Genomic DNA, 16,096 nt, shown 5'->3' with positions numbered 1-16,096 from the left:
ATATATATATATATATATATATATAGGGGTTAGAACGTTCGCTTCCCAGAGAGATTACCCAGGTTCGAATCCCAGCCGTGGTTGGTTGAAGCGAATTCTACTTCCGGCTCACATCGACTACAATGATGACGTAAAGCGTCCTCTGTGGCAGACGGAATATGGGTTCCCTTGCTGTCAGTCTAACCGTGGGAGGTTTTTCTCCCCGTGGAACTCAAATGCAGGTTAAAAATCCTCCACAAAGTTTTAGTGTCCCAATGCTTAGTCCAGGAGTTCCTTTGTCTTCCGGAATGGGTTCAAAATTACAACGCAACGAAGTCGAAGATTGATAGCTGTAAACTCAGTATATTAGTCAGCTGTTCAACGCCCGTTATAAAATAAAATAAAATAAAATAAAATAAAATAAAATAAAATAAAATAAAATAAAATAAAATAAAATAAAATAAAATAAAATAAAATAAAATAAAATAAAATAAAATACTGCCTTCCTCAGTAGTTACTCATCCGATTTCGGTAACGTTTTATTTTTCTCATGCTACAAGATTAATTTGTGATTCCTAATGTAAATATATTTTTTACAAGGATTTTAAAAATATAGATTATGAGCAGCAATTTTGGATCAGCATACAAATGAAACAAATTAATTTTAAAACAAAAATATTCCACAGGCATTCTATGGAAAAAATTAAACGTATAGATAAATGAGAGGAAGTGGTCAAATAAGTTATTAAAATTAATATAACTTAATTTAAACCAATTAAGTTATAGCAAAATAATAATAATGATAATGTCATGGGCGATGGTATTATATGAAGGAAATATAGTTTAGTTCAGTTTTCTCACTGGTGGCGCCATTGTCGATACATTCCTCGTTTTTCTTAGTTCCAATGAGAAAAAACGTGTCCAGTTCCTACATTTTCGCTTTCCTTTTATGTTAATGAAGACACGTTTTTCTCCAGAAGAAAATCGCTTAGTGCCAATATTTACTATGGAACTTTAAACAATTAGTTTCTTTTATGTAACGATGAAATGTGCTATTTTCTTTTTGTAATAAATCAGCTGCTAGCAGCTTAAATGGATGTTCACTTTGTTCCTGCTCAGTTTAAAAACGATGATTAACAGCTTTTTTTACTTTTTTTTTCATAGACAACGCCTCTTGTTCTTATTCTAAGAGGTGAATAAATTTGAATTTTAAAGTCATTATTTTTCAAATACTGACAACAATGAAATAACTCTTAAACAATAACATTTAAGGCGTATAATAATAACACAAATAATAAGTTGAATAATAACAACACAAATAATAAGTTGAATAATAACAACACAAATAAAATAAACAAAATTTTGAAAGGTATAGAGATACAACCAAAATCACTAAAAGACAAAATAACATTAAAAGAAATTAATTTTTAAAACTAATATAAAACTCCCGTCCCACGTAAGAGGACCTTTCAAACATTACGTAAGCTTGTTATCGGTAATTTTTGAACCCCTTCCCCTGTTCAACAAAAATAAGCAAATGCCAAATCCTCTCCTATACTTACATGGCCCTCCGTTTTTGTTTACTTGGACTTTACTGTAATAATCTGATTTAATGATTAAATTTAAATAAATGAGGAAACTCTGTAAAAATAAATTCACGCTTCAATTAATAATTCATTTTTTATGGGCCTGGTTGGCAGTGTCCGCGCCCACATTGGCGAGATTGTAATGCGCCAAGCGTAGCTTTCTAACATTCTTTTCTCATTCAATAAAAAATTACCAAACGTTACAGTCCACTAGACTCTATTAGCTCCGACATCTTTGGTCCTAGCGACCTGGAGCAGAACTAGCCTCAATATGAGCACAATTAAGTCAATAACAAATCTTAATCGCCAACGTGGGGCAATTAAAACAAAAATAAACAAAATCCAAAAATTTTTGGAAGAACATTCAACGCAGCAGGATGCAAGCGCCGCTGCCATCATTCTCAAAAAGAAACTGAAAGTAGCAATGGAACTACAAGCATCGATATCAGAACTGATAAAAGGATATACGTTACTTCCGGAAGAAATTGATCTGAAAGATAATCTAGATGTTGCTCAAGATATAGAAGATGAAATCGAAGAAATAGAGGTAAAGATTAATATTTTACTCTCTAAAATTGATATTAATAAACCTAATGAAACGGAATCAAATGCTTCATGTACCAATATATATAAAATTCCGGATTTACCCCTACCTTTCTTTTCCGGAAAATATGAAGAATTTCAAAATTTTAAAATTCAATTTAATTCTATTATTGGAAATAATAAAGAGTTGAGCGACACACAACGACTGTGCTATCTTAAAAGTTGCCTCAAAGGTGAAGCAAAACGCCTTGAGTCAGCCCAAGATACATTTGAATCTTTATGGTCTTCCCTTGAAGATAGATACGAGAACAAACGAGCAGTTATCGATTGCCATGTTAATAAATTATTAAATTTTTCAAGAGTCCCTGACGCTCCTAATCAGCTCATGCAATTAATCGATAACACTAAATGTAATTTACGAGCATTAAACTTGCTTGAATTTAAATCAAATGAACTATCAGATGTATTGATCATGCACATTTTATTCCAAAAACTCGATCCAGAAGTTAGAAAAAGTTTTGAAATGAAATTGTCGAAAAACGAAATACCCAAACTAGACAATTTTCTAAGTTTTTTGGAAGAACGTTCTAGAATTATGCAAGGTCTTAATATTAAAGAGGAAAGAAAGAAGCCCCATTTTAGTTCAAGGCCAAATACAGAGAAAATGTATTTAATTAAATCGAAAGTGAATAACCCATGCTTATTAGGTTGTAGGGAAAGCCATAAACTTTATAAATGCGATAAATTCAAACGAATGAGTGTAAATCAGCGAATTGAAATAGTAAAAACTCATAATTTGTGTTTTTCATGCTTAAATAAGCACTTTCCTAATCCTTGCATGTCTAAATACACTTGCTTTTGTAAAAGCAAAGATCATCATTCTTTACTTCATGAAAATATGAGAAATGAGTCATTTACATTCGATACAGCAGTAGAAGAGAAAAGAGAGACAGACATCTTGTCACCCCTCTCCCCTCCTTTCATTCCTTCGAACACTTTGTTTACGAATAAAAACGAAAATGCTAATTGCGTGATTTTAAATACGGCGGTTGTTTATATTAAAGATGGGCAGGGCATATTTAGACCATTAATAGCCACTTTAGATAGCTGTTCAAGTTCGAATTTAATAAGCAGTAGAGCTGCTAATTTATTGGGTTTAAAGAAACAAAAAACAAATGTTCCGATTTCTGGTGTTAATGACTCGTGCATTACAGCTAAATCATTCGTTCGTACCGAGTTAACAAATGAAGAAAATAATAAATCTTATTATTTAGACTTGTTAATAGTTCCAAAAATTGCGGTTCTTCCACCCACATTTGTAAACATATCGAATTTAAGTTTATCTGAAAGAATAAAACTTGCCGATAATAATTGGAATAAACCAAAACGAATTGATGCTCTTTTAGGAGCAGAATTATTCTTCGAACTATTGGGTACGAATAAAATTAAAATTAAAGATTCCCAATTAATATTAATTGAAACGTTTTTTGGTCATGTTGTATCGGGAGTTGCGAACAACTTTAATTCTAATTTAGAGAAAATTAACGATTCGTGTTTTTTACTTGCTGAAACCGAAAATCTTGATAAGGCGTTAACTTCCTTTTGGGAAATAGAACACGTAAACGAAAATAAACCAATGGTTGATGACGAATTAAACTATTGTAATGAGCATTTTTTAAATACTCACTACCGAAAAACAGATGGTAGATACGTGGTTGAATTGCCGATTAAACAACAATATTCAGCTAATATTTCATTAGGTGATTCAAAACAAATTGCGTCTAAGAGATTAAAACAATTATGGAATCGCTTAGATCGTGATCCTAAATTAAAAGAATTGTACATTAGTTTTATTCGCGAGTACGAATATTTAGGTCACATGGAAGAAATTTGCGATGATTCAATTCCGGATGAAGGATATTTTTTACCCCATCATGGTGTATTGCGACCGTCCAGCACTTCAACTAAATTAAGGGTTGTTTTTGATGGGAGTTGTAAAACTACGAATGGAATGTCCTTAAATGATTTTTTATGTAAAGGCGGAATCCTACAGGACGATCTTTTTACAATTATGGTTCGTTTTCGAAAGCATATTTTCGCATTTACGGCCGATATAAATAAAATGTTTCGGCAAATCGAAATAAATCCGTTGCAAACTAAATATCAAAAAATTTTGTGGAAAGAGGGGAGGGAGGAACCTCTCAAGGTGTACAATTTGAAAACCGTTACCTATGGTTGTGCATCCAGTCCCTATCTTGCTACAAGAGTTCTACATCAAATTGCAACCGATGAAGAAAAGGATTTTCCTATTGCCTCTAAGGTTCTAATGGAGGATTTCTATATGGATGACTGCCTTTCGGGGTCAAGCAGTATTGAGGAATTTAATGAACTAAGACAACAACTAACTAAGCTCCTTCAAAAGGGACAAATGAAATTACATAAATGGCGTTGTAATGCCATTGATACTTCAACGGAATCATCTCAATCGTTTCCCTTCAAACAAGATTGTGCAGATACTACCATAAAAACTCTGGGAATACTGTGGAATAGTAGAAAGGATACTTTTCACTTCAATGTCACAACGGTTTTAAGCTCGAATTACACTAAGCGTGAAGTGCTAAGCCAAATTGCCAAAATCTTCGATCCATTGGGCCTACTTGGTCCTGTTATCTGCAGTGCAAAAATATTCATGCAGCAATTGTGGCTTTTAAAATGTGAATGGAACGAAATGATTCCACCTCACGTCTACCAAAAATGGGACAAATTTTTACGATCTCTTTCTTACATAGAAACTTTGCATATCCCAAGATGCATTATGATCCTGGAACTAACGATTATTCGACTTCACGGCTTTGCAGACGCCAGTGAAAAGGCCTACGGCGCCTGCATCTACATACAAACTGTTTCCAATTCCAATGTGCCTTCCAGTCAGCTAATTTGCAGCAAAAGCAGAGTGGCTCCTATTAAGACCATAAGTATCCCCAGACTTGAACTTTCAGCTTGCTTACTATTGTGTCAACTCGTGCATCGAGTTATTTCATCTCTAAAATTTAAATTCGATCAAGTCATCTTGTACTCCGATTCCACGATCGCATTAGCTTGGATCAAGACCTCACCCCATCTTCTTAAGACTTTCGTCAGCAATCGAGTGGTACAGATACAAGAACTGTCCAAGGACTTTCTCTGGAAACACATTGCATCAGAATTTAACCCGTCAGATGCCTTGTCCAGAGGTCAAGATGCCTTTGTTTTTTCTACCAATAAACTTTGGTGGAAAGGCCCTGTGTTCCTGAGTGAGAACATAATTAAAAACAATGAACCTGAACTAGATTTAATTCCTGATTGTGAACCTTTTCAGAAAGAACTGAAACCAGTTCTGCTACTGACTTCAATCACCAACAATGACTTTATTGATGATTTTTTAAATCTTTCAAATAATTACATGAAACTAATAAGAATTTTAGCTTTTATTTTTAGGTTTCTTTCAAATTGTAGAAATGTGAATAAATTTAGGGGTCCTCTCAATGTAAAAGAATTAGATAAAGCCAGAAATGTTATTATAAAACAGGTGCAAGGTGAGTACTTTGTTGCAGATATCTCAGCCTTAAAAAAAGGTAAGCCTGTTCCTGTAAATAGTAAATTGAAATTTTTGAATCCCCTTTTAGATCAGGATGGTTTGCTTAGAGTTGGTGGTCGGTTGACCAATTCTAATTTGAATTATAATTCTGTTCATCAAATAATATTACCTCCTGGTCATAAACTTTCTAAGATTATTTTTTCTTATTTTCATTTTAGAGATTTGCATGTTGGTCCTCAAGGACTATTAAATACAGTACGACAAATTTTTTGGCCAATCAGTGGCAGAAAATTAGCTCGTCAAGTTGTGCACGATTGTGTGCAGTGTTTTAAAATAAGGCCAACAGTCTCTTCTCAAATAATGGGTGATCTCCCTCCTGAGAGGGTGATTCCTAGCCCACCCTTCTCGAACGCAGGACTTGACCTGTGTGGTCCATTTTGGATTAAATATCGTAACCAGAGAAAGGGGTTATATAACAAAGTATATGTAGCTATTTTCATATGCATGGTCACTAAAGCTGTACATTTTGAATTATTGTCTGACTTAACAGCTAGTGCTTTGATAGCTACACTTAAACGGTTTTTTGCCCGCAGAGGTAAAAGTTGTACTATATCTTGTGACAATGCGTCCAATTTTGTTGGCGCTTCGGCGGAGATAAGCAAATTCTTAAAGTCTTTAAATGCTAAAAAAGATAATTTATCTGGTTTCCTTTCATCGGAGCAAGTACTGTGGAAATTTCTACCCCCTCGTTCACCAAATTTTGGTGGATTATGGGAGAGAGGAGTCGGACAATTCAAATATCACCTTAAAAGAACCATTGGTTCTACGAAATTAACAATCGAAGAATTTTTAACTATAACTATTCAAATAGAAGGTATTCTTAATTCCCGTCCTCTCTCTCCTATGTCATCTGATCCAGAAAATTATGAAATTTTAACTCCTGGACATTTTTTAATTGGAAGAGCAATTAATGCACTTCCTGAGCAAAATTTGATTGATTTTAAAGAAAATTTGCTTAACCGATGGCAGAAAACTCAAAAAATTGTTCAAACAATTTGGAAAAATTGGTGTAACTCTTATCTCAGTCATTTACAACAAAGATCAAAATGGTTGTTTCAAAAACAAAATGTAAAACCAGGTATGATGGTTCTGGTAAAAGAAAGCAATTTACCTATATGTAAATGGGTTATAGGACGAATTTCTGAAATTATCACCGGTAAGGATGATAATGTCCGTGTGGTTTTCGTACGCACACCTCATGGAATTTTCAAATATTGCTGTATTACCAATTGTTAACAATACTTAAATTTATATGTTGAATTCAAAATGTGAAAAAAAAAATAATTGTATTAATATTGCTTAAATTTGTATTTTTATTATTATTTCTATTATTATTGTTATTTTTATGATTATTGAAACATTCAAATGTCAGAATATTTCAATGGGGGCCGGGATGTCCGCGCCAAGCGTAGCTTTCTAACATTCTTTTCTCATTCAATAAAAAATTACCAAACGTTACAGTCCACTAGACTCTATTAGCTCCGACAGGCAGGATGCTGTACTTACGTTCCTGAGAGCGGGAGTTCGAATCCAGCCGGTCGAAGACACGTAGTAAATGGTGACTGATGCACGTTAAATCTGTCCAGGACACAAAGTCCTTCATGTTCCCATAACAAGATAATACCTCTGGGAGTACTGAATTGGAGATTGATCGTTCTCTGGTTCAGGTAAAAATTATGGGAAAACGGAAATACTGAATCAAAATTCAGAAAATCGAGGTACAGGATGACCTCATTATATTCCACAAATTGAATTGGATGTTCATTCACTTTCTGAAAAAAAAAATTGAGCCAGCAAGGAACCGTTAGTTCGTCTCTGCTGTCATGCAGCAATTTTGTTTCCTTTTGAAAATAGATCAGAACCTCACCCCAGTATATCACCCACAGGCGAATCCTGTAGAGCGCAAAAATCGTGACCTGAAGCCACGTCTTGCAATCCTTGTGGGACAAGATCACATTTCCTGGGCTGAAAAACTTCCTATGATTAGATTCGCCATGTACAGTGCAAGGTGTGAAACAACTGGCGAAACAGCATCATTTCTCATGTTTGGACGAGAAATGAGAACCATAGATGACGTTACGATTGATTTTCGTGCCATCGTCAACAACGATAATTTCGTGCCCGAGATCACTCCCTAACTAAAAAGATTAGCCAATATCTCTAACGACATCCGAGATAGAGTTGAATCCAAACAAGATCAGAGAAAGACCTACGCAGATCAAAAGCGTCAAAAATCACCACAGTACGCACCTGGTGATAAAGTATGGGTTATTTTGCATCCTAAGAGCAACGCTGCAAAATCAAAGTCGGCCAAGTTCATGCCAAAGAGAGATGGACCGTACATCATCCTCACCCAAAGGTCCCCAACATCGTATGAAGTGGCCCACGTTGATAAGCCAAATGAACCGTTAGGACAGTATCATGTATCTGCATTGAAAAAATGTTCTAATGAAAATGCAGTGCCGGTGGCACCTTCACGTAAACGAGGCAGACCAAAAACTCCTGATCCTGACCCAAAAACCTTGATGACCCTCAGAAGAAGCCAAAAACGAAAAAGTGCTGGTCCCTCAACGAGACGTTTAATCGGAACCAGAGGGGGAGTGTAACAAGCTCTCCTCTTCCCCCCCACTGCAGCGCCTCTGGCGGTGAACTAAGACAGTCTGCCAGGAACCGCCGTTAAGTACGGATGTTAAATTCGAGCCCAAAACCCCCTCTTCCAAATTCTTGTATTTTTTTTATCCTTGTTTTATTTTTATGTGTTTTGTCCTTTTCAATAAATATTTAGAGTTAGATAATTTCTAGTCTTTCATTGTTTATGTGAATTGGTAGAAATACAAATAAACCAGGACTTCCCCTACAAGTGGATGAATGAATGGATGTATGAATGGGTCCGCCCTATGAACGGGTGCGACGTATGAGTGTGGCGAAAGTCGAATTCTTGGCCCTAGATGGCGCCACTGGAAAACAAGAACAATAGCACCAAATTGTCTTAATGGCCTACTACAACAACAACAACAATTTATTTTATAAAATTTTAAGTATAGTATTCTTTAGGAATCTGTTGTATTTTCCTACTGTTTTTTCTCTAAACTTTCAAACATTAAATCTGTCAGGTCACAAAGTCCTTCATGTTCCTATAACGAATCAATATCTCTGGGAGAACTGAATTGGAGATTGATCGTTCTCTGGTTCAGGTAAAAATTACGATCTGTGGATGAATGAATGGATGCATGAATGGGTTCGCCCTATAAACGGGTGCGACGTATGAGTGTGGTGAAAGTCGAATTCTTGGCCCTAGATGGCGCCACTGGAAAACTCGAACAATAGCACCAAACTGTCTCAATGGCCTACGACAACAACAATTCATTTTATGAAATTTTAAGTATAGTATTCTTTAGGAATCTGTTGTTTTTTCTTACTGTTTTTTCTCTAAACTCTTGACTTCTGAAACTGCCTTTGAACTTAATCTCTGACTATAATTTTTCTCATCTTAAAAAGAAATTGGAAAAAAAGGGATAATGTCTTACATTGCGCAATAGCCTTTCTTCTCCCTTTTCAGCAAAAATAAGCACAATCCCTCTCCCCACCTTTACGTTTTTACGTAATATTTGAAGAACCCCTTTACTTAATATAGAAGTTTTAGTGTCTTTTGGATTCAACTCAAAACTGCAAGATAAAAGAAAGTGAACAGGAACTGCCGTAAATTAAGTTATGTAATTAGACTAAAAAAGTATTTAATATTTTTGAGGCAGTGGTACACTATTTTCAATTAAAGTTGCAACATCAGTCATCTAAGCTTAAATGCGGATTAAGTTTTTCAATTGTTTCCAAACAATACCGTCGATAAAATGAATCGATGCAAAAAAATGAATTTTTAATGTGACCCAGATAATTGAAGGACATTTTTTTACAAACCATCCCTAACAATTTATGCATGCAAAACCTTGAAGAAGATGGTATTGATCCATAACTCGAAAGAAAATAAGACTGATTATACTTTAACACGCAAGTCTTAGAAGTAGGCAAATGTTTTTATGGGCTGTTCGACAGGCGCAGCGTTTTACGACGCGTTTTAAGAGATATCGATTTCAAAGAATAAATCTATAAATGTCAAACCAAATCCTTTGTCATACCGGTGCCGAATCGATTTTTAGAAAGGAAATCGAATTCTTTTTTGAACTAAAAATGGAATATATTGCATTATAAAGATTTTTATTTTTTTACTTAGTTTAGTGAAAATATAAAGCTGTTTTTTGAAGGCTCCGCAGTAATATGAAATGATGTTTTTTTTAAAAAAAATAATATGCTATTTTTATAACTGCTGTGAACTTGCCACTGTTACTCATGCACTGTTTGGTCAAGTTTACCGTATCTGAGCTTAAAGCCAGCGCTGTCTAATTTTATTTTGAAAATGGCGCAAAACGTCAATATGGAAAAAAGCCACAGTTTTGTGAGAAGGAAAAGAGTTAGTGGTCTAAGTTTTTAATATTTAAAAACTTACTCCAATGCTGCATTACCTGGGCTCATAAAAAATTGCAAAAACTGAGAGTAAAGCAGAGATTTTGATAATTTTCACCTAAGTGGAAAACTATCGCCAAATTGGCAATTTTGAAAAATGTCTTATAACATTTAAAATATTTTAGTTATTTGTCTGTTCTAAGCCCCGATACGGCAAGTTACGGTTATAGTTTGAAATCATAACATTGCTCCAAGTGTAAAGCCTTAAACTATGGCTTGTTTTTTTTTTTTTTTCTTTTGGCGACAAAGCTTCGAAAAACAGCGATAACAAGTAGAATGGGGAATCCTAATTTTGAGGATAATTTTCCTTCGATTTTGCTAAAACCCCATTTCTGGTTGCCGTGATATTCTTTGATGTCATTGCTTTCAATGACGTTCCCTTCGAGTTACTGCAACTTTTATTTACCGTTACGTGATTGGCTCTTGGTTTATTTTCATATATATTAGTTTATTTTCAAATCGTTAAATCAAAGATGGCCCCTCAATTGTAAACTATTACCCATAATAAAACGTAAGAAACAGAGCTTAAAAAACACAACGAAAAGAGGTAAACAAATTTAGATTAACGCAAAATATAAATTTAAACTTTAATTTCATTATAAAAAAAATGCCTACAAATGTTTTCAAATACAAACTGAGACGCGTTATAATAACGATACTAATTTTTATGTTTACTTCCTCTCTTCAAAATTTACCCTACATGAACATATGATGATTTAAAAATTACTCCAGATTTTAGAGATGATTAAACTATTACTTCTTATATTAATTCAGACACATAGAAGAAATATAATTAAATTTCAAAGGGCGTTGCGGTCCAGATTGAGAACTGATTGTAAAGCAAATTAAGTACAATCATGTCACGGAAAATGTTTCTTCCGTATTTTTGTTATTCTATTACTTTCTCTTATTTTTCAACTTGATGTTTATCATTCCGCAATAAATCATCTTAGAAATCTGAAAAATGTAATTCAAGGTAGTAAAAGGAGTTAAACCAGAAACGAATGAAAACATTTACCTTCAATTTATTCATAAACAATTTCAGCTTATATTATAGAGAGCTGTTGAAAGTTTGGTCCCTTGAGGATTTCACTTTTCGTGTATTTTTGGGAACATTTTAAACAAATCGGAAAATTTTTGAACACAATGAAGAAACTCTATAATATTTTTTTTAATTACTTTATCCATTATGGGTTGAAAAATGTTGCATTGTAAAATGTGAAAATTTTATTCCATCTTCCTCTATATAATTTCAATCAAAAAAATCTGAGAGAAATTTATCAAAAAGTTTCTAAAGAATAAATTTTAAAAAAAAGCCTAAAAATTATTTAACGTATCTCGTTCAACTTTTGTAATTTGTCAGTTTGAATAATATTTATTGATATATGGGTGACTCTCACGAAATAAGACAATTGACAGTCTTTCGCTCCAAGATCTAATACTATACTACTAAAAGAACTTCTTAAATTTTTTTTATAATAAACAGCATTACTGTTAGCATTTTGAAATGACTTTGCACTAGCATTGGCTGTTTTGTATAGCTAAAAAATTTAATTTATTTTCAAAATGTCATTTTCCTGATGTGTCACAAACAATATTTCCAATAATAACTAGCTTCAAACCCTCCCATACATTTTTCAATATCTAAATTTTTATCTCAACCGTTGTAAGCATTTCTGGAATGTATGCAGAGGGTACTATTTCCGAAAACTTTGTTCAAAATAAGCTTCTTTGTTAATAATTTGTTTGTCACATGAAAATCAGCCATTTTCCTGGCCACTTTTTTTAAGTAATTAATAACCAAAATAGATAGCACCAGCAATCAATATTTTAGGTTAAGAGATTGATTAGAATACCCTCCTATCAGAACATGTCTTATTGCAAGAGTAAAGAACCATTTTTCTGCGTCAAAATCTATTTCAAAAAATTTTACAAGTTGAGTAGGTTTTTATGTTGTCATTTTCCTGTCTTCTTGAAATCATTAATAACATACACTATATAGGTTTACCAGAGTCATTTCAAGAAATCCTGTTGTTATCTTCGGAAAGTAAACGTTACCAGAAATTTTTTTAAACAGTATAATGTAAAGAGGGAAAGCAAATATTAACCTAATACCTAGTTTATATAAAATTGTAATATGCTTGTATCTAATTAAAGTTATTTATTTATTTAATGATTGATTATTATACACAATTTTATTCTGTACATATCAGCAAAAAAAATTTTTTTGATTCTTTCTACAGTGGATAAAAGAATTAATTTAGCCAATTCATGGTCCATCTAACGCAAAGGCTTAAGTTGAGTTACTTTCTATTAAGCAAAAAAAATTTTTTTAACTTCTAAGCTAATGCGTCATTTTCCTGGCATTCAAAATTTGGTGAATTTCTATTTTATTTTTTTGCTTGAGCAAATGTCAATAAACTACACTGCTATCTGTAAGATATTAGTAAATGTAACTAAATAAATATACAAAAAAAATTAGATTACTTAGAAGTCTTTAAATTTGAAGAAATTTTTTGTTCCGAATTTTCATGTTTCCAAAGAATCACCCATATACTTATTCTTTTGCGTTACTTGTTTAAAATCTTTAAAAAAAAATAATAAATATAAAAAGCACTTTTTATTAATCGGCATTTTAAAAAATCTAAAAGCACTATAAACTACATTAATAATCTTTTAAAATATTTGTGCTGTAATTTTCAGAAACATAATTTTAAGAAATAGGTAACAAAGAAAATGGTACATTGAGGGTAAAAAAAAGAAGAAAAAAAAAAACATTTTTAAGAAGTTCAATATTTTTCATTACATTCATTGGTTGCATGTTGCGAAAATGTTCGCATTTTCAATGCAAACAATCGTTTGAAATATTTCGAGCATGACAGATGCAAATTGAAATAACGCAATTATATTAATTTAAATTTCTAATTCGAATCGTACCCGTTCAATATTTACCCATATCGATCCTTGTACCATACTATTGATTACGCAAATAGGCTTAATTCTATTGTTAAGGAAATTTTGATAGAATTTCTAATTAATAAAAACAAATAAATTATATTCATTTTAAATAAAATTTTTAAAACTTTTAAGTAAAAATCTGTAAAAACATTTTTTTTAACTGCAACATATATGAATCTGGCCCATTAGAAAAAATGGTATATTTTTCCGGAAAGGCTTAAGCACTTGCATTCTTAATTTAAAATTCCTGCCAAATTTGAGAGAGCGTGCAAATTTTGTCACGTTGATTATTCTACTGCCCTCTATTTCCTTGCCAATTGAGAATTCCATTTACGAAAACCACGTTACTTCATTATCATTCTAAGGTCATTTTCATTATTATTCATAGAAGTACTTTTAGTGCATTTCTTCCAATAGATGATACTACCATTAGAGCACAAGAGAAAAAAAAAACAGAAGTTAAAATTCCTTTCTGGAGTTTCTATGAAGTATTAGAAATTAAAAAAAGGAAGAAGGAAAAAAGCAGTGGGTTGCCATTTCTTTTTTCTTAATTTTTATTTTAACGTCACGAGGCAGAAAACGATTCCTTTCTCGGTGTGTCACCTGGTCTGTGCTTTATAATTCAAGGTCAGTCACTGTTTATAACTTCAAAGTGATATGGTAATGTCACCATTCAAATCGACCTTAGAGATTTTTCTCGCTGTTGTCCTTCTTTGAGTTCGCAGGAAAATTGTAAAGATGAATAAACTTTTACACTTTCAAGATGGATATGTTTTCTTCTAATTTTTCGTCAACCTCGAGTTAAGTTCAATGATCATCAAATAATTCTTAATTCTTGCAAAATATCATGATCACTAAATATAATTAATTTCACGAATTCCACAAGGCTAACCAAGCCTTTAAGCGTTTCGTAGAGGCCAATTTTTAAAAATATTTCAATTATGCCGAAAAAAGTAAATTGCAATATTTGGTATTTTTTTATGGCAATAGCTTGGATGCTTATGGAAATAAGGAGTGATTATTTATTACCTTGGAGAAAGGTTTATAACTAGTAACTAGTTGAATACAATTAGTATTTGAAGTTGCAACTGATTCAAGGGGAAGTCAGCTGTTTTAAATGTCATTAACCTTTGTCATTTATTTTTCTTTTCAGAATAAAAAATATTTATTTAATTATCATGGAAAAACATAAAAAAAATAAGGTTAAATATAATGAAATGTTATTAGAATGTTTAAAGTGCAATATAAATAAGCGACTGTCGTGATATTAATGTTAACGATATTAACGTTGATAGAGCAAAGGTTCCTTACACTTTTTCTGTTCGAAGCCCCTTTTCAAATTGCCGATTTTTTTACGACCCACATATAAAATCTTATAAGTGCTACGTTAAGCTTTCAGAAGGGGATTATACCACTCCCTGGCAAAAGAACAAAATGCCACTTTCTTATCAAAAAAGTTAAAATACGAGCAATAAGTAACCTAACTTCCTTCTAAGAAAGGCATTTGTTGCGTTAATTTTTCTTTTTAAACTATATAGAATTGAATTTCACAAACTAATTAAACTGATATGAGATTTTTCGAAATTATCTCGTGAATTAAATACGTGATTTGTTAAGAGTAACAATACCGGGGAACAAAGTTCTTGTTTTACTTATAAAAGTACTTGTTCTTACCTTATTGTGTGGGAATTTCAAATCTGAAATTGGTTTTGTGAGGAGCGTTTAGGTTTATATTCACACATATACACACCCTTTGAAAATAAAACTTATCGCAAAAAAACAACAACATATGAACATACATATAGCATCATGAGCTGAAACGTATTATCGCCTTCTTTCGATCACTCCCAACGTAGAAGAGAAGTGGGGAAATTTGACCAGGTTACACGACGAACTTTTTTTTTCTTTGCAAATGTAGATAAAAAAATATTTAAAAATAACTTACATTAAACAGCTATTACAGTTTTAGACATTTTTTGCGCCCTAGACTAATTCAGTTTGGCAGCCCTTTCAACACAAATTGAATCCTTTTACTCCTATGGCCTTATTTGATAGGATTAAATTAGGGCCAGGAGAGCCTGGTCGGTAGGGCGCTGGGCCCATATCCGAGAGTTCGTCGGGTCGAACCCCGCCGGCCGAAGACTCCCCGTGTAGTTGGTGACTGATGCACGTTAAAATTCTGTCGAGTCGCAAAGTCCTCCATGTTCCCATAACAAATCAATACCTCTGGGGGTACTGGATTGGAGATCGATCGTTCTCTGATTCAGGTCAAAATTACGATCTGTGTATGAATGACTGGATGTATGAATGGGTTCGCCTTATAAACAGGTGTGACGTATGGTGTGGCGAAGTCGAATTCTTGGCCATAGATGGCGCCACTGAAAAACAAGAATCGCACACTCTGCCTTAAATTTGCTCGGTTTCACCTAGCAGGCTTGCCCGTGTGGCAAGTGGCATTAGAACCAACCAACCAGGATTAAATTTTATTTTACCAATACATTTGGCTATTAGGTTTTAAACTAAATTATTTATGCTTTGAATCGGACCAAAAATTAAAATTGGTAAGGAAATTATTTTATTATAAGCATTTGTCTTCCATGCCAAGATACAGGGTTACTCAAAATTATCTTTCCAACGTTGACCCGTAATAATACTAAAGACACACACATGCAGAAGCGGGCGCAAAGGCAGCGTTGTTTGTATGCTTTATCAAATAGTGAAATTTTATTGTTTGCAAAATATATTTGTTTTTGCTGTTGTATGTCTAGTTGCTTGCAAAAGCTCTACGCTTCTTCATCAGTGATTTGGAGCACGAGCTTACGCCTGTCTTTCTATTACAGTTCGTTGATGACAAGAATTACGGTTGAACTGGGAC

The 16,096-nt window shown here is 33.2% G+C and overlaps 2 long non-coding RNA genes across 2 annotated transcripts in view; one reads left to right on the top strand and one right to left on the bottom strand.

Annotated features, from left to right (window-relative positions):
- LOC107439826 (uncharacterized) overlaps nucleotides 1-16,096 on the bottom strand; it is a 471,331-nt gene that overhangs the window by 429,828 nt on the left and 25,407 nt on the right. The window lies entirely within an intron of this gene.
- The window catches only part of LOC147804270 (uncharacterized), a 79,762-nt gene continuing 65,318 nt past the window's right edge, over nucleotides 1,653-16,096 (top strand). Inside the window, exon 1 of the long non-coding RNA XR_015429369.1 lies at nucleotides 1,653-2,112. This is a non-coding gene — a long non-coding RNA (uncharacterized LOC147804270). The remainder of the gene's footprint in view (nucleotides 2,113-16,096) is intronic.

The sequence above is a fragment of the Parasteatoda tepidariorum genome, chromosome 9 (genome assembly GCF_982258835.1).
Source record: "Parasteatoda tepidariorum strain Cologne lab strain chromosome 9, Ptep-v5.0, whole genome shotgun sequence".
Lineage (NCBI taxonomy): Eukaryota > Metazoa > Arthropoda > Arachnida > Araneae > Theridiidae > Parasteatoda > Parasteatoda tepidariorum.
Note: the sequence above shows the minus strand (reverse complement) of the source record. Positions and strands in the feature narration are given on the sequence as shown.